The 18,708-nt window shown below is 38.0% G+C and overlaps 1 protein-coding gene across 3 annotated transcripts in view; it reads left to right on the plus strand.

Moving 5' to 3' along the window:
- NSRP1 (nuclear speckle splicing regulatory protein 1) overlaps positions 1-18,708 on the plus strand; it is a 62,229-nt gene that overhangs the window by 16,658 nt on the left and 26,863 nt on the right. The window contains exon 1 of one of the 3 annotated variants that reach the window (XM_072639868.1): positions 15,692-15,770. The exons of the other annotated variants lie outside the window; for them this stretch is intronic. The gene's annotated coding sequence lies outside the window, so the exon portion shown is untranslated. Of the gene's footprint in view, positions 1-15,691; positions 15,771-18,708 lie in introns of those variants that run through there. 3 annotated transcript variants of the gene reach the window in all.

The raw sequence follows: 18,708 nt of genomic DNA on the forward strand, positions 1-18,708 counted from the left end.
AGCTCCAACCATGTCACTCCCCTCCTCAGTAAACTGCAGTGGCTCCATACTACTTCTGTGTTGGGCATGTAACCTGGCCCAGTTCTGTCTTTCCATCTTCATCATAAATGCCTCCCTTTAAAGAACCCTGCAAGGCCAGTCAAGTGGACTTTCTAGTCATTGCTCACACGCTTTATCTCCTCTCTCTCTCCTCACCCCTCAGAATCACAGGCTTCCTTCGAAGCTCAACTCAAGCACCACCTTCTACATGAAGCCCTTTCCCATCATTCCCCGACATCCTGTCTCCATGTGTCTCTTCTTACTAGCCTGGAAGCTCCTGCAGGGCAGGAGCTGTTTCATTTTTGTCTCTGAGCCTTGCAGATAATATAAGTTATTATTAGTGATTGATTGATTGATTGCACACCAAAATGTAATCCTTGTCTTTAGTACTTTTGGTTGAGGAGAGAAGAGCTATGAGGTGTATCTCCAGTGGTGGTGGTGCTGTGGAGCAGTTACTGAGAGGAAAATAGAGAGAGGAGATAAGGGGATCTACAGAAAATAAACTTTAAAGGCTTGTTCTCACCGAGCTTCAGCTGAGGGACAAAGAAAATCTGCCCAGAGAGGTATTTTTGTCATATGGAATATACATTAGACATGGTGGACAGTGCATCTGTTAGACATGGTTACTGTCTTTTGTCACTTTATAAAGAAGCTTTTAAAAAATATTCTTATAAAGGTGTTTCAGGGGATTTGTCAATGTGCTGTTATTAATTTAGAGATCATTCCAACATGATTCTGTTGTACTTTATCTCTTCAAGAATGTTGGATTTAACCGGTTTCATTGGCAGAGTGGAGGCGCTTTTTTTGATAAGTAAGGAGTAGCAATAGGAGAAGGGCAAGAGACCCTGGGATAGAGAACAGTGTGGCGCTGAACTGGCTTTGTAGAGGATAAATTGGCTGGGAGAGAGGATGGAGGCAGGGAGACCAGCCAGGAGGCTGTTGAGGCTTCAAGGGGATGAGAACTTGAGTAAGGCTCCGTGGTGGCTCCGTGAGTAGGAGATGTGCAAGTGAAGATGACAGGAGGGTAGGGGCAAGGGAGAACTAAAGATGTTACTGTGGACTGGAAGGGTGGCAGTACCTACAACAGAAATAGGGAAGTTTAAGGAGAAACGTACTGTGATCTGAGATGGAGTTACAACCCATCAGTGCCTGCTCTCTTGTAAACTAATCCTGTCGCACCCCAAATGAATAGGAAGAAGTAGGGACTGTAGGGCTCTTCCTCACTGGTCAGTGCCCCTTGGGCAGAACTCACCTTCTTAGGGGCACCTACAACAGTCAGAAGGTGATCTGGGGTTAGGGGTGGATTTGGACCAGAGTGAGGGAAGAGATGGGAGCTTGCACATAAGAGGGAAAAAGTGGAGGTGGAGGCACATTAGGAGATAAAGGTGGCTGTGGCTCTGTTGGAGACAAGCCTCACAGTTTAGCTGTTACTGGGAGGAGATTGGAATGTGACAACCCCCTCCCCCCAGGAGTCCTACACACTGTGAGGGGGAGGAGGGGCTGTTCTCTTTGGAATAGAAGGCATTAGACTGCTGTTTCCTAACCAGTTTATCCAGACTCTTTGAAGAATCACAGAGAAGACTTTCCCTTCCCCCATTTGCTCCCTAGCCTTTGCTCCTTCTGATAGAGTAGAATTGGCAGCTTTGACCATGGTGGCATTAACATGCTCCTGAAATCAAGGTCACTGAATCACTCCACATGTTCATGGGCCTGTGCCTTGATCTAGGTTCACCAGTCTGACAGAGGCACTCCTTTTGGGTGGAGAGATGAAGCATGCATGACCCAACTGTTAGTCTTTGTGACATAACCCTGGATGTTCTCTGAGTACTTTGGAGACTCTTTGTTTCCTGATTACTGGCTTCCGTCCTGGGGCAATGTGGTGGGTGGGCTGGGAAGTGAGTGGTGTGGTGTGTGGAGCCTGGGAAACTAGTCTGCTGGGCCAGCGCTGCCACACAGGGTGTCCCCAAAGTCTTAGCACTTTTAAAGCTGTTAAAGCTTAAAACTTCACTGAGACTTTGGGCAGCCCAGTATAACCTCTGGCAGGTCATTTCTTCGGAACTCAGTTTCCTCATCTGTAAGATCAGGGATGGACTAGATCAGAGTGTCAAGTACTGACAACGCTGTCCTGGTGGAGCCAAACCAGATTAAAATCTCATTGGGAAAGACTGAACAAAATTAAAAAGTTGATAATGTTAATTTGTGGTTTTCTTATTCAATATGCCACCTGCAGGGATTTCTTTCTATTTGAATTTGACACTACTGGATTGGATGATTTCTTAAGATCCCTTTGAGCTTTAAAGTCCTAGAATTTGCTTTGTGTAACATTTTCCACCTGTTTTTTTCTGTTTATATTGTTCCACTGGTCCAAATTAAATGTGGCTTTTATCCTTGTTATCTGCCTCCTCCGCTTCCTGGTGTTTTTACACCAGATTCTTCATCTTCCACACACATACACCCTCTTTAATCCTTCACCTCTTTGCCCCATGGTACAGCATCAACTTGAAGGTTCACTAATACATCGACAATTGCCTTACAAATACATTAATTTACGCAAGGGACTAGGCAAGAGATATTGATTCTGGCTTTTCAGAAAGATATTCACTGTTGAAAAATCGCTCAGGAAGTACAAGTGTTGCTGATTATTAGTCAGTAGTATAATTTGAGGCATAAAGGATAGCATCTATTCCATACAAGTGATTTCCCCATACTTTTTAGAAATTCTCTTTTCTAAGTCAGTAAGTAGCAAAATTCAGAGTCAAAAATAATTCCATGTGTTTTTGTCTTCAGAAACTCAGAAGAAAGGAGGAAACAAAGTTGTGAGTTGGCATCTTGATTCCATAGTAAAAGGAAAAACATGCAGCTGTGGAATTGGATGTTTGACATTGCTGTGATGCAGGCAGCAAAAGGCAGGGACTTGGGCAAGTTATTGAATCCCTCTGAGCCTCAGTTTCCTCATTTGTAAAATTATAAATAATAATGCTTTATGTAGTCTACCTTGTAGGGTTTTTTGTAAGAATCAAATATGAAAACATGTATGTGAAGTAATTTGTAAACTGTAAAGTGGTATGTAAATGTTAGGCTTTTTTTTATTGTTAACATTCCCCCTTTTCAAGAAATACAGCCACAATACAAACAGGCATGCTTTGATTTAGCCTACTCTTTAGAGCTTGCTATAAGAATCATAAAAAAGTTTCTTGTATTAATCCATGTTGCTTCAATATGAGTACACAGTCCGCCAAAAAGCAATAATCCCACATCTCATGATTACATTTATCAAAAAAGAAGAAAAAAAGATCAGATCACTTTCTGAAACAAAATTACTTTATTAGTTCAGTAATAATTTCAGGTCATTTTACAGATAAGAAGCAGCGTTTGGGAGGGGATTCATTTCCTGCTTTGAAGCTTTATCTGAGAGAACTACATCTTGAATGTCTGAAGATTGTGTATTTCTAACTGAACTCTAATAAAGTGCTGCATACTGGAGGATCTGCACCCCTGACTTGGTCATTGTGATTTTATATTAGGTGCCAAACTATTTCCCCCCTTTCTCCTCCCTTAAAAAATATTACTATGTATATTTCATTAAAATTTGGCCTAGGACTTAGAAGAGGTTTACAAGACCAGACCCACAACTATTGCTGTTATGTGTACTGTTAATGGTTGCCAGTTTGAGTAATGAGTAAAGTTACCTTAGAAAATAACCCTCTGTTTCTAAGTATTGTAAAAGAGTAGTTTTTTCTTTCATTGGTGGATTCAAGATGAAATAAAATTGATCTTAGCCCATTTCACTTCCAAGTCATTGAAAAGTTATTTTTCTCCTTTTTTTTTCTTCATTAAACCCATCAAAAAAATGATATTGAGCAGGGAGATAGGGAGATGCAGCTTCCCCTTAAGAGTTATCTGCATTCTGTGACTTTCTGTAGACCGATGTCTTTGTCTTGTATGTTTTAAGTATTTTCTGTTATTTTAGAACAAAATTAATCCATGTGCCTCTTCCTTTTTTGCATCACCTGGTGTTTAGTTGCTTTTCTTATACTAGAAATCACTTTCGTTTCTTTTGTGTGTCTTTTCCCAGTGAAAAGGAACCAATTTTTTTCTGAGTAAACACTAAATTATCCATAAGACCACTGATGTGAATGATTTTGAAAATTTTATATTTGGAATGCATTCTAATTTTTTTGGTAGCAGATTAACTTTAATTATATCTTATTGAGTTTTATATGTTAGTTTTGTCTTCTCAGAGCACATGTTGACTCAGCTGTGAGAAAGCACTCCAGGGACATGTTCTCCTCTTTGAAGCAGGGGACAGACAAAGTTGCAGTGCAGTCTGCAAGGATTGAGGAGGACATGCCCATTATCTGTAGCTCAGCAAACATTTTTGGTGGGAGTGGCAGGGGCCACTGCCACTTTCCTTGTATAATTTGTACTGATTGCTTAGGGAGGTGGAAGAAGCTGACTCAAGTACTCTGAGATAAGTATGAAGGGTGCCCCACTACCTAATAGCAGAATACCCTAGCCTGTGGTCAAGTCAAAGGACTGTTGGATGGATGATGGAATAGTGGAGGAGAGTACTGGGCCTGGAGGCAACAGGACCTGAGTTCACATCCAGTCTCAGACACATATTAACTGAGGAGAGAATGGGACATATGTGAGAAATGTTATGAAGGTAGAAATGACACTACTTGGCCAACTGATTGGAGGTGGGGGTGGATGGGAGAGTGGGGATTTGAGGATGACACCTGGGTATGTTGAAATAAAGATGTACTTCATGGGCTCCCAGAAATCTATCCATAGATCCCCAAGGAGTCTGTGGATCCCAGGTAAAGAAACTTTGCCTTTCTTAGATCTGACCCATTTTGTGGTATCCAGATTGTGCCATCTTGTACCTCAGCTTGGGATCATGCACATTTGCCAAGTGTACCACCTGTGTCTTCCTCAGAGTCTGATCCAGAGGCTGTACACCACAGAGTGCTCTGGAGGGAGGGCTTTGGGGCATCACTGTGAAGGCCTCCCTAAAGAATGACTTGGAGGCACCAGTCACCGTCCTGGTGTTTGAGAAGTGTGATGTGATCTGAAGCTAGGTCTGTGCCGTGTAGAGCATTCTCCCTGTTCTTGCAGTCTGTGACCTTGTTTGAAATGCAGAAGAGGTGAATCTGGTGTATATTTTGTTCCCACAAAGTCACACTGACTCTTGGTTGTTACTTTTTCCTGAGTGCTCACATACCTTGCCCTTAATGATGTGTTCTGTAATGTTGCTCGGATGGAAGGTCAGGCTCACTGGCCTGCAGTTTGAAGGGTATTTCACCATCCTCTTTCTGAAAACCAGGACCACATTTGCCCTTCACCAATTGTGTGGCACATTTTCTGAGACCTTGACTCACCAACCTCAACCACAAGTCCTCGTAGTACCCCAAGATGACTTGATCTTAGTGAATGCGACTAGGTACTCTCTCATAATCTCATTTTCTTGGGTTTCAATTTTCTATCATTTTTGTTTCATCCTTCTCAGTCTCCTTTGTATGTCATTCTCCTTGGTAGAGAGGCAAACGAAATAAGATTTGAGTTAGTTCTATTTTCTTTGCTGTTGTTATCATGCTTTCTCTCCCAGGTTGCAGTTCTGTTCCATCTTTGAGAGTCCTATTGCTAGAACATAGCTAAAAATAGTTCTCTTGGTTGTAGCTCAGTCTCCTCTCAGGCTTAGAGCCCTAGTCCTGTTCTTTCAGGATATCACCTCTCTTTTCCATTTGTCCTCAGTTACCTGACTTTGCTTCCATACTTACATGCCTTTTTAAAAATTTTCTTTTCTTTTTTGATGTAATAGATTGTTTTATAGAGTAATGGGGTCATTGAATTTAGAACTAAAGAGTATATCAGGTGTCATCTCTTCTGATCCCCTAATCTGACAGATGGGTAAACTGAGTATCCCTTAAAGTATCTTGCTTAAGGTCACATTATTTAGTAGTATCAAAGTGGGGGATTTGAACCCATCCAGTGCTCTTTGTTCTACATCAGGAGGTCTCAACCCTTTTTTGTGTCCCGACACCATTGACTGTAAGGTGAAGCTTGTGGACTGTTTCTCGGAATAATGATTTTTAATTAAATAAATAAAATATGTATGTGGGAAGTAAAGTTCTGTTGTCCACATTACTGGGTGATAGGAGGTTGTGACCTAGCATGGACAGGTTAGAGGTCAGAGACTAATGTGCAGGCCCAAGGAGCTGTGTGAGAAAGGGCCTACCAGAGAGGAGAACATGGAGTCACATGGCCAGGGGACAGTGTCACAGGAGATCCAAAGTTCAGAGGACAGCATGAGAAGCTCATTTTCCTTCATGTGTTTTAGCCTTCCTGTAATCTTCCTGTAACCTTACTGGGGAGGCTACTCGTCCATTCAGGGGAATGGACGTAAAGATTAATAAAGGCCTACCTGATTTCACAACAGGTATTGTTCTTTAAGGTGAGCATGTTTCTCACTGTTGGGGCTTGTTAAACAGGCTCACTTCTAACATACAGAAGTACAAAAGAATTATTATGTTGAAGTGCAGTTATCAAACTATTTTAAAAAACAAGTTCACAGACTCCAGGTTAAGAACTCCTCTTCCACACCATGTTGCCTCTCTAAATCTAAGCTGGCTTATATGTTCGTATCAAATAGGATAACATGTAAAGTCTTTGCAAACCTCAAAAAACTATGCAGTTGCTAACAGTTATTATCGTTCTTTTATAGAGCTGCTCATGTTCTTCTTGTCTGAAGAATCATTTATGTTGTCAGAATTTTTTCCTTCAGAACATCTTATCCTTCATGAGCCAACTTCCACCATAGAATTTTGGGCTATGGGGTGGATCCTTTCCTAATTTCTTTGTAATCTAATCTTCCAAAATCTATGTTGTTCGTCTGACTACACCAGCTTTCACATTTGTCTATAACAAACCTAAGATGACGTCCAAATGATGTGGTCATTTCCTCCCAAGATTCCTATCATTTGACATATCTGGCTATTCTTTTTTATTGGTCAGAATCAGACTCAGAATAAGTATTTGCCTTTGTTGCCTTACCTACTTTTTGAAGAATGAAATTATCCTTAAAGAAAGTCAAGAATTTATCAGTTGCTTTGCTTTAAGCAGAGTTCCAGCAGATATTTCCTATAGATTTAAATTTAAAGCTACGGTTATGGGAGGAACATCTCTCGAGTTCATGTGATAGGTAACTTGTCAAATATCTATTTACTACACCACAGAAATAGGAAAGGTAAAAAACTGAGGTTTTATTATGTTCAAGCATAGGTCTCAGAGAAACCTGGACCTTCGTTATGATTCTATACAGACCTCTTAGAGGCAAAATTTTGTCACAATGACAGAGAAATAAAACTTTAAGTAAATTTTCACATCCCATGGGACAGGTTTTGGTCAGATGAGGTTATTATTAACAGAAGATGGTTTTCAGTTAACCAAGAGTTTCAGGAGGAGCTAAAGGAAATCAGTAATTCCTATTAGTAATGAATTCCTTGTAGTAATTAACCACTGAGGGTAGGAGAGATTTTTATCCTAGAAGTTTTTGCTTTCTATATATTTAACCGTGATTTACTTTTAGTTATGATTCATATTTTGTTACATAACTATCTTCAGTGTGGAAAAAAATTAAAACTTATAAGGTCTTGATTTTTTCAGATTAAAACTCTGATTTTGCTAACAGAATAATACATTCTCATGTCTTTGAATTATAAATTTTAAAAGGGTTACCCATCTTTAATCTTCTTCCCAAATATAACGGCTTGTTTATTAGAAGAAAAACAAGTGCCAAATTGGAGGAATTTTCTGCCATGCAGTTGTTGTTGGGTTTTTCTTTTTAAAAAATTTTTTTTAAGACCTTAATGGAATAATATGGTCTACCTTAGCTTTTTAACAGTAATTACAGGTCACCCAGATATACTTAAATAACATAGAACACATCTGATAAGAAGTAATTCTGTTTATGATGTCTGTTAAGGTATTGTGAGTTGCCCTAAGACTTCTCAGTTTATATGTAAGCAACTTATAGTAAATTTCATTTGATCTTCATGTTGCCTTTAACAGTGCTAGAATTGAGTTTTTCCTACACATTAAGATCCAAATGAATTGGCTTAAAAACCTTTGTCAGACCTTTGATTATTCTTGAGACTTACTGCTGTTGTATTTAAATGCCAGCCTAGATCAAATAATACTGCAAATTTCTGTTCCTCACTGTTGTTCTTCAAGTGCTCTAGGCTATAAATCTTTGGAGTCTTGGCTCCCACTCCTCCATCATTCCCAGGGTTCTATCTGACAAAATCTTTCTTCCTTTGAAATTTTCTTGCATTAACTGCCATCCACATCCAGAGAAAGAACTATGGAATCAGAATACAGAATGAAGCAGATATTTTCCCTTTTGTTATGTTTGGTTTTGTTTAGTTTCCTTGGTTTCTCCCATTCGTTTTAATTCTTCTATGCAACATGACTGATGTGAAAATGTGTCTAATAGGAATGCAAGTATAGAGCCCATGTAAAATTGCATATTATCTTGGGGAGGGAGGGGGAGAAAATTTAAAATTTATGGAAGTGATTGTTGAAAATTGAAAACAAATAAATTTGGAGGGAAAAAAAAGAAATTCTCTTGCATTTGTAGACATGGGATGAGAGGCTACTAGAAGTGTAAAAGGACCTGACAGATAATATAGTCCAACATGCTTATTTTATTGAGGAAGAAATTGAGGCCTAGAATGTTTTTATTTGTTTGACAGTGATTTATCCTGTAGGTTGTCATTGGTAGAGAGTGGGAAAATGAGTCTGAGGAAAGGTTGTCATGAGAGCCAGCAGCCAAATCATCTCAGTGCATTTATGAAGGAATCCAGGACAATGAGAACAGTGGACATTGATCTACCAGTACTTCTGCAGTCGCCAGCGACAGATGAGCCGCCATATTTGAGCTCTTTGCTACCTGAGTTGTGTCCCTTTTGTGCCCTGTGAGTAAAGATAAAAGGTACTTAAGAAAGTGAAGCTGGCAAAAGGAGCCACACCCCAGAAGAAGCTCAAATGTATACTGGACTGGTTCAGTATTCACAATATCAGAAAGAAAAGAATGATTGAAAAAATAATGAGATTTTTTTCTTAAAAAGTAGGATGTCAGGAATGACTCCCTCACTTATTTACCATCTCATCTTTATAAAAACTTTACAAGAATGATCTGCAGATGGAATCAGGAAGGAACAGGCACACTTTGTAGAGCATTCTTTTCAATGTACCACAGCCACAGTGTGGACTGAAAAGTTCTGTAAATACATGATTCTTATTATTAATCTTTTAAAAAATTACTACATTAGCACAAAGTATAGTCTTTTATTTTATTTTATTTTTTTATTTTTATTTTTTTTTATTATTATTTTTTAATGTTTAACAATCACTGCCATACAATTGAGATTTTATCCCCCCCACACCCACCCCCCACTACCTCCCTCCCTCCCCACGACTGCATACAATTCTGTATAGATTCTACATATACTTTCCTATTGAGTATATTTTCACTATAGTCATGCTATGTAGTCAGACTAAAATAAATGAAAGAAATCGTATAACAAATCAGAACATGATACACAAACACATACACATACACAAACATGATCTGCTACATTTTGCGAATGACTTCCATATTTCTTTCTCTGAGTGTGGAAGGCATTTTGCCTTGAGAACCACCATTGGGATTTTTTTTTTTTTAAGAAGTTCTTGCGTTATTACGAAATTCCAAGTGTACCAGAAAAAACTCTCGCACACTGTGGTCGTTGCTGTGCACAAAGTTCTCCTGGTTCTGCTCCTTTCACTCAGCATCAGGTCATATAAGTCCTTCCAGGCCTCTCTGAAGTCTTCTTGTTCCTCATTTCTTATGGCACAATAGTACTCCATTACATTCATATACCATAATTTATTCAGCCATTCCCCAATTGATGGACATCCCCTTGACTTCCAGTTTTTGGCAACTACAGAGAGTGCTGCTATAAATATTTTTGTACATGTGGGACCCTTTCCCATTTTTATGATCTCTTGGGGATACAGTCCTAGTAGCGATATTGCTGGGTCAAAGGGTATGCACATTTTTGTAGCCCTTTGGGCATAGTTCCAAATTGCTCTCCAGAATGGTTGGATGCGCTCGCAGCTCCACCAACAATGAATTAGTGTTCCAACTCTCCCACATCCTCTCCAGCATTTATCATTTTCTTGTTCTGTCATGTTTGCCAATCTTATAGGTGTGATGTGGTACCTCAGAGTTGTTTTGATTTGCATCTCTCTAATCAATAGTGATTTAGAGCATTTTTTCATATGATTATAGATATCTTTAATTTCTTCTTCCAAAAATTGCCTGTTCATATCCTTTGACCATTTATCAATTGGGGAATGACTTGTATGATTATACATTTGAGTTAGTTCTCTATATATTCTAGAAATGAGGCCTTTATCCCCGAGCTTAGCTGTAAAAATTCTTTCTTTCCCAATACAAAGTATAGTCTTAAAGGCTCCCAGGTTCCTGTCAGATTCCTGATAGATGCAACCACACATAACTTTGTCTAGTGATCTCTGATTTTCAGTGTCAGGCAAGGCATAGAGCAGAGTGACTGAATGCTTACAAAAGTACCTACCTTGGCCTTAAAGCATGTTCTGCTCAGAGTTCAGATGATCATGTTTGCAGGTGACATCATTGTGATGGCTTTAAGAAGTCTCAGAATATAGCTATCTTTGTGGTGGCCAAAAACTGGAAATCAAGGGGATGCCCATCAATTGGGGAATGGCTGAACAAGTTGTAGTACATGTATGTAAGGGAATACTGTTGTGCTGTAAGAAATGATTGATGAACAGGAAGACTTCAGAGAGGCCTGGGAAGACTCACATGAACTGATGCTGAGTGAAAGAAGCAGAACCAGGAGAACTTTATACACAACAACAACCACGGTGTGTGAGGAATTTTTCTGGTAGACTTAGTCCTTCATGGCAATGCAAGGACCGAAAAAATACCCAATGGACTTTTGAGGCAAAATGCCTTCCATATCCAGAGAAAAAACTATGGAATTTGATCACAGAATGAAGCAGGCCATTTCCTTTTGTGCTACGTTTTGTTTCATTTTATGGTTTCTTCCATCTATTTTAATTCTTCTATTTAACATGACTATGCTGAAATTGTATTTAATAGGAATGTATGTATAGAACCTATATAAGATTGCAAGCCGTCTCGGGGAGAGAGGGGAGTAGGAGGTAGAGGGAGGGGAAAAAATCTAAGATATATGGAAGTGATTATAGAACACTGAAAACAAATAAAATAAATTTTTTTTTAAAAAAAGAAGTCTCAGAATATTTAGAGACTCTCAAGTGAAATCCATAACCACACAAAAAGGATTGGCCTAACACTCCACACAGGAAAAAAGGTGGTCAAAGAATGCTGATTGATCAGATTCTCACTTGCAGTTGATTAGGGAACCCCCAATGAGTTAGTCCATTCATTGGCATGGTACATATATCTTAAACAGGCACTGTAGTTGAGTTCCATTCAGACAAGAGGGTTTGGCATATTTATAAAATTAATCATTAAAAGTTTATTGCCATGAATGAAAGAACGTTCAAATCTAATCCAGATGCAGATATAGTTTGGTGTTAATAGTATTTTTTTCCCCTGAAAATAAATAATTTACACAATGTTCATTTCAGTTAGCTAGGATTTGGGCTTTTTTTTTTTTAATCTTTTGTTAAAAACAAAAGACAAAAATTTTATGGCTAACTACCAGTGACCAGGGCAACCAAAAATCTTATTTCTCTCTCTGAGAAATCGAATATTAGTCATCTTATAAGGCGGTACTTTTTGATTCTTTAGGGAAATATATGCCCAGAATTCTGTGAAGTCATTGACTGAGGGACACACAAGTGTTTCTAAATCACACTTTGATTTCGCTTATTGTATTGCTTTAATGGTGATCTATATTAAATGCCTACAAGAAAAAAGATGTTTCATTCACGTGTTAGACCTTTCATGAGAAAGTTAGTCACATAACATTATTTGATATGATTATGAATTTTATTAAATTGTTTAATTACTTGAACTGTGACATAATAAATATTAAAATAATCTATAAAAATGGGGGACAAATAGATGGCACAGTGGTAGAGTACTGGCTTTGGATTCAGGAGGACTCGAGTTCAAATGTGGCCTCAGACATTTACTAGCTTTGTGACCTTTGGCAAGTCACTTAATCCTAATTGCCTCCCAAAAAAAATGTAGGAAGAGAGCAGAGTAGGCTGCACATGGGAAATTTACACAGGGACCCAGGGCTTTCCAGGGAACCTAAACTTCTCCCTGATACACAAACTTATAACAAATTATTCTTCCAGGCTATAAGATAAATCCACAAAACTCATGAGCATATAGTACCAATTAAGCTCAGTAAGGAGATTCCATGTAAAACCACTACAGAATGTATAAACTACTTGGGAATCTACCTTCCAACTTACACAGAAGAACTATATGAATACTACAAACATGCTTACAGAAATAAAACAGGTTGAAATCATTGAAAAATATTCATTGCTCATGGGTAGGATGAGCCAATATGATAAAAATGACACTGCTGCCTAAACTAATTTTCTTATTCAGTGCCATAGCCATCAAACTACCACAGAATTACTTTAGGACTAGGAAAAATAATAACAGAATTTATATGGAAGAAGAAAAAGTCAAGAATCTCAGGAGAAGCAGTGAGAAATGGGAACAAAAAGGGTCTTGCAGTGCCAGATCTTAAACTCTGCTGCACTTCAGTTTGGTAAGAAATAGAGAGATCAGTCAGTGGGATGGGTTAGATATACAGCATACAGAATTAAATGGTATATGGTACCCTAGTATTTGTTGATTACAAAGACCTTAGCTACTCGAGGAAGGACTCACTTTTTGACAAAACATGCCGGAGAATTAGATAGCAATATAGAAGAAATTAGATTTAGACTAAAACCTAATACCTTGTCCAAAGATAAGCTCCGGATGGGTGTGACCTGGATATGAAAGGTCACATCATAAATAAAGAGATACATGAAAAATATGCCTATCAGATAGAAAAGTTCATGACCAAACAAGGAATAGAAAGGATGGAAGAAGATAAAAGAGAGAATCTTGATTACATAAAAAGTTTGATTATATTAAAAGTTTTTACACAAGCAAATCTAAGAAAGCTAAGATTAAAAAATGAAACAACTGACTGGGAAAAATCTCTGCCACAAGTCTCTCAGATGAGGCTCTCTCTGTCATTTATATTTATACATACACATTGTTATATTTTAATAAGAAAAATATTCTTTCCTCAGTTGATTAGTGATCTGAAGATAGGAAATGGGCTTGTACAGCAACTGTGAGGAGAAAGGGTAACAGGTAGCCTTTGAACTCAATGCCTTTTTTTATCTGTAATTAGTACCACACAATTTACCACTCATCATACCTTAACTGTTTCATATTTTTTAGTTCTGTTTCTTTACCAGAGTATAAACTCTTTAATGTTGTTCACTTGTTTTCAGTTGGGTCCAACTCTTCTTTGGGCAGCTATTAAGTGTCTGAAGCTCCATTTGAACTTTCAGGAACTTCCTGACTCCAGGTCCAGGGCTGCTGTCCATTGAGCCACCTTGCTGCCGAGCTTTTTAATGGCAGAGACCAAATCTTTTTTAATCTTTAGATTCCCCCACAAGAGTAATTGTTGAGCATTTGGTAGGGTTCAGCAATAAATATCTGTTGGATGTGTGTAAGGGCGAAATAATTGGTGAAAAAGATGATTTTCAGAAGCCTGGCATTAACTTTCTTCCTCATTTGATCAAGACCTTTGGGATTAGTTGGATTTTATATGCTCTCTTCAGAAGTTTGTTGCCGTTTATATTCACCTACCGGGTCTGTTTAACTTAGGCTTCACTTTACTCTCTTCCCTTAGCAAACTTCAGGGACCAAATACCACGTGGAGACTTAACCCCTTCCCCTTCAGAACACTCTGGAGCTAGGATTGATGAGATACACCTGTTACCATTTGAACTCTCCTTTGTAACATAGAGAAACAGTTAAGCAAAAACAATCAGAACAGCAACATTTAACATCTTTAGTGTCCTCCCCTCACTGAAAAAGCAGAGACCTAATTCATATTTCTTTATTTATCTTTTTTGTCATAAACGTATACAAAATTATACAAGCCACTCAGGGAAGGGAAGTTTTGGAAGTGAAAGCAAGACAGTAGCGTATCCTCCCCTTTCACTTTTTAAATTCGAATGACATTGCCCCTAGGTATGTGGCAAATAACTAAGGAAAGTGCTGGAAATCCTGTACTGTTATGCAGAACATGGCCCAGTGTCATTAAATAATAAATTGCTGTTACTTTATGACTGCTTCCTTTCCTCCCTGGGTCAGCAGCTTCATTTATATTATTAAATTATCTTCCTTTCATCAAAAGAAATTTAAAAAAAAAAAGCAGGATGCCTGAAAAGGGATTTCTGCTCATATCAGTCATCAGGAATTAATCTGCTGTTCCACAAAAATATGATAGTGAAAAGGCTTCTTTTTGAAATAACAAATACAAAAGGTTCACCTGTCATTCATTTATCCAAAGTGCTAGTCAGCCAAGAGAAAGCAGATCCCTCTTCAAATGGTTTATGGCTATAATTTCCTGTTGTGCTCTGAGAGCTGAGAGATGAGAACTTCCTGTTCTTTTGTATTGTTTTTACTTATCAATGGACTGTTTATTAAAGGAAGGCCTTACAAATCAGTGATGTCCTTTATGGACTTTGTTTGCTCACATCCAAGCAACTCTAGAAGAATCAAGCTTACTTTATAGGTGATTAAAATTTTAACTTCTTGGTAGAACATAGAGAATGTTTATGTTGAAGTAATCATAATAACAGCACACTCATAACAGATATGTTGCACTTTAAGATCTGCAAAATGCTTCCTTGTGGTTAAGAGTTTGCAGTTCTTTTGTAATTTTTTTTACTACTTTGCTGTTGGGGAATGGTTTCTGCTCTTATATTTCTGTAAATTCTTAAGTTCTGTTAATTATAAATATCAGGCTTCCATTAGAATTGCAATCCTTGAGGATAGGGCCTCTTTTTCTCTTTATTTATATCCCTAGTACTTTAGTACAGTGTCTCACATAGTAAATACTTAATAAATGCTTGTTGATTTGGTTTTTTAAATAAGTTTTTATTTGTCTTTTTTAATATCATCAAATTTTCTCCAGTATCCTTTATCTTCCCCATCTCAGAGAGCTATCCCATATAACAAATACCATTTTAAGACGAAAGTAATGAAAAAGAAGAGGAAAAACGCAGCATAACTGATCAATTGTAGACAGTTCTTGCTGTATGTAATTGGACCATTCTGCAGAACTCTACATAAATTTTTTTTATGTAATATTAATTTGCATGCCAATTTGGGGAAGGGAGGGGGAAAGAAAACAGGAAGGGGCCAGTACACAATTCAGGGACACATGGGGCTGGAGGACAGAGAAGGGAAAATAGGAGGAAGAACCCTGGAAGGGAGGGGAAGCCACTGAGAGGACACAAACAGGAGAGGATTGTTGCCCAACATGGTGGAACAGACTTCTGGAACTCAAACACAGACCCAGGAAAGACATACGGGAGGGCTGGCCATGTGGATGGACTGGGACAAAGGTCTTTCTTGGTGCAGGAGGTCTTAAGCCTGGCCCCCATCTGGCAGTAACAATGTAAGCGATCCCTCTGCCCCTATTCTTTTTCTTGGAGGGTTTTTTTTTTTTGGGGGGAGGCAGTAAGGAGTTGAAGCCTGGAAGCATGGAGCCAAGGGGCAGGAGAGAGAGCACAGCACTATACAGTAAAGTTAACATAGGTGGCATTCTTAGTGCAGATTTCTTTTGGAATTCTTTACATAAAGTCAGATTTAGTAATGTGAAGTTACTTAAAGCAAGAACTATGTGTAACCAAAAATGTCTGAAAATATATGCAACATACTACACTTGTGGACTTCCCACTTCTACAAAGAGGTACAGTGGGTTGGGAGTGGATGTCTTCCCTTTCAGCCATACTTGTTTTTTATAATTTTGCAATATTCACCTTTTTTATGGTTCTCTCTGTTAAATTTGTTGTCATCATTTTTAGATTTTCACTTGGCTCTGCGTTCTACACTCATCCAATTCATGTAGACCTTTCCATGCTTCTTTATATTCGTGACATTCGTCATTCCTCACAGTGTAGTAATATTCCATTGTATTCATGTACAACAGTTTGTTTAGCCATTCTCTACTTGATGAGCATCCACTTTATTTCCAACAATTTTACTATCATGAAAAGTGCTACTCTACATATTTTGATGTTTATGGGAAATTTCTTATCTATGACTTTCTTGGGGTATAAGTTTAGTAATGAACTCTCTGGGTCAGAAAGTATGGATATTTTATAGTCACTTTATTTGCAGAATTCCAAGTGTTTTCCAAATGTTTGTACTGTTTTTGCAGCTGCACCAATAATGTACCAGTGTGCCTGACTTCTCACAGCCTTTCCAACATTGAATATTCCCACCTTTTGTCATTTTTGCCAACTTGCAGGATGTGAAGTGAAACCTTAGGGTTGTTCTGATTTTCATTTCCATACTTGTTCCCCTTTGAGGAAGTTATTATAAGTATTATCATTTTTAAAAAGTTTGTAGGTTTTTTTGACATATTTTATCTCCATTGTCAGTTTGACCATCCTCTTGCCATGCTACCAAGCTGCTGCCACTGCTTCACTTTCTGTCTCCACCCAGTTCCTTTAGGTCTTGTGCTGAGTTATATCTCATTGTGAGAGTTCACATTATCTAGCAAGGATTGTACTTGAATTCATCCCATCTAACCAGCACCACCAGACTTGACCAAGATGCATCCTGCTGTCTTCCTACCATGTTGCCCAGCTGCTGATACCACTCAAATCTCTGTCAAATCCACTTCTTATTTGAAGAACGGTAATCGTATCCATACTACCATTCCAGGAAAGGGTTTGTCTCTCCCAGTGGCTTTTCCGACCAAATCACCCTCTTGCCCCTGCTCACTTATGTGTGTGTTTACATTGGAATGTAAACTCCTTGAGGTCAAGGACTGTCTCCGTTTTTAATTTGTATCCCAGTTTTTTGCACATGAGCAATCCTTTAGTAAATGCTTTTTCATTTAGCAGTAATTGTTTAATAAAGCAAAGAAGTATATAGTTAATAAAATATTTTTTAAATGGCTTTTAAAAAATTTGGGTATTTTAGTTTCAGTTAACTAAAATTTTAGCTTATGTAAAGTACTTTAGCATTCTCCATTTCCCATTAACCCCCCAAAAACATTACTGTAGCTAGATGGAAAAGGTGTTTAGCAGATTGTTTTCGTAGAAATAATAATAACTATAATAAAGAAACAATAATGCTAATGAATGAATATTAATTTTTTTTTTTAGCATTTGTTCATTTCATAGAGTATATGTACAGAGTAGTAAAGAGAAAAAGAACAAAAGCGAATGGATGCCCTGTTTAACATGACTTATCTTCTGTATCTCTAAGATTTACAAATAAGCTTGTTTTGAGCTCTTATCCATCCTTTAGAGTTCAGTTTGACCGGTGCTTCCTTCATGAAGTTTTCCTTGATCCATCCCCTTTGTAACAGTTCCTCAGAGCTCCCAAAGCACATTCCTTCTCACTTCCCTGCTGCATTTTTATCAGCCCTATTTATCTGTTGTTTTCTATTAGACTTTCAGCTCTGCAAAGGCGAGCTCTGGCTCCTCTGAACTTTGTAGCATGGTATTCTGCACATAGTAGTTACTTAATAACTACTTGATAACTCAAATGGTTGAAATCAAATCATCAGGTATTTATTGGTTTTCTCTTTTATGTTGGGCATTTTGTCCAATATTTAACGATTATTTTAGATCTGGTATTTTAGATAGTGTTTGAAGCCTGGTTTTCAGGCTAACTGAAGTATACACTTTCTGGTATTAAAAGCCTCTTTACTATTACAAATGAATCATTCTGTTTATAAATGCCATTCTAACCAATTTGAATGTAGTTCTGAAACATCTCTTCAGGCTGCAAAAATGTGTTCCAACAAACAAAATATTCCTCAGCCTTTCCACCCTTAATAGGTTCAGAGTCTAAGAGCCCATGGAATATGGTGTGTGTCAGTTTATTTGAGGCTTTGTGGCAGCTGGTGGAGCAGCTCCTCGGCCTAGGTTGTACCTTATTACCTGGCTCTAAATTCTTTTTCAAAAGATGTTTTTTAACAAATTCTGAATTTAATGACATTGCCAAAATGAAGAGCATTTCCATATACAAAGTAGAACAGGAGGGAAAAGGGTATTCTTTGTGAATCCATAAATCTCTTTGGAACAGCTTGATTTTTAAAGAATATAATAAATCCAGCATGAAGTACTTTCAAAGTTACCCTTCTTGTCTGTTTTCTTTTGAACTTCCTTCAGTTCTTTTTTGTGTACTTTAGACAGTTCTTCAGTGACTCTTTTTTCTTTCTCTCTCTTTTCAGGCAGTGCTTTAAGCTAGCATTCCTTTCTTCCCAAATCTCAACCACCCTAAGTGAAAAAAGAAAAATATGATCCTTGGAGCACAGGCAAACAAAATAAATCCATATATTGGCTGTGTTCAGTCTATGTCCCATTTTGAACCCT

Source organism: Notamacropus eugenii, chromosome 2, assembly GCF_028372415.1.
Source record: "Notamacropus eugenii isolate mMacEug1 chromosome 2, mMacEug1.pri_v2, whole genome shotgun sequence".
NCBI classification, from domain to species: domain Eukaryota; kingdom Metazoa; phylum Chordata; class Mammalia; order Diprotodontia; family Macropodidae; genus Notamacropus; species Notamacropus eugenii.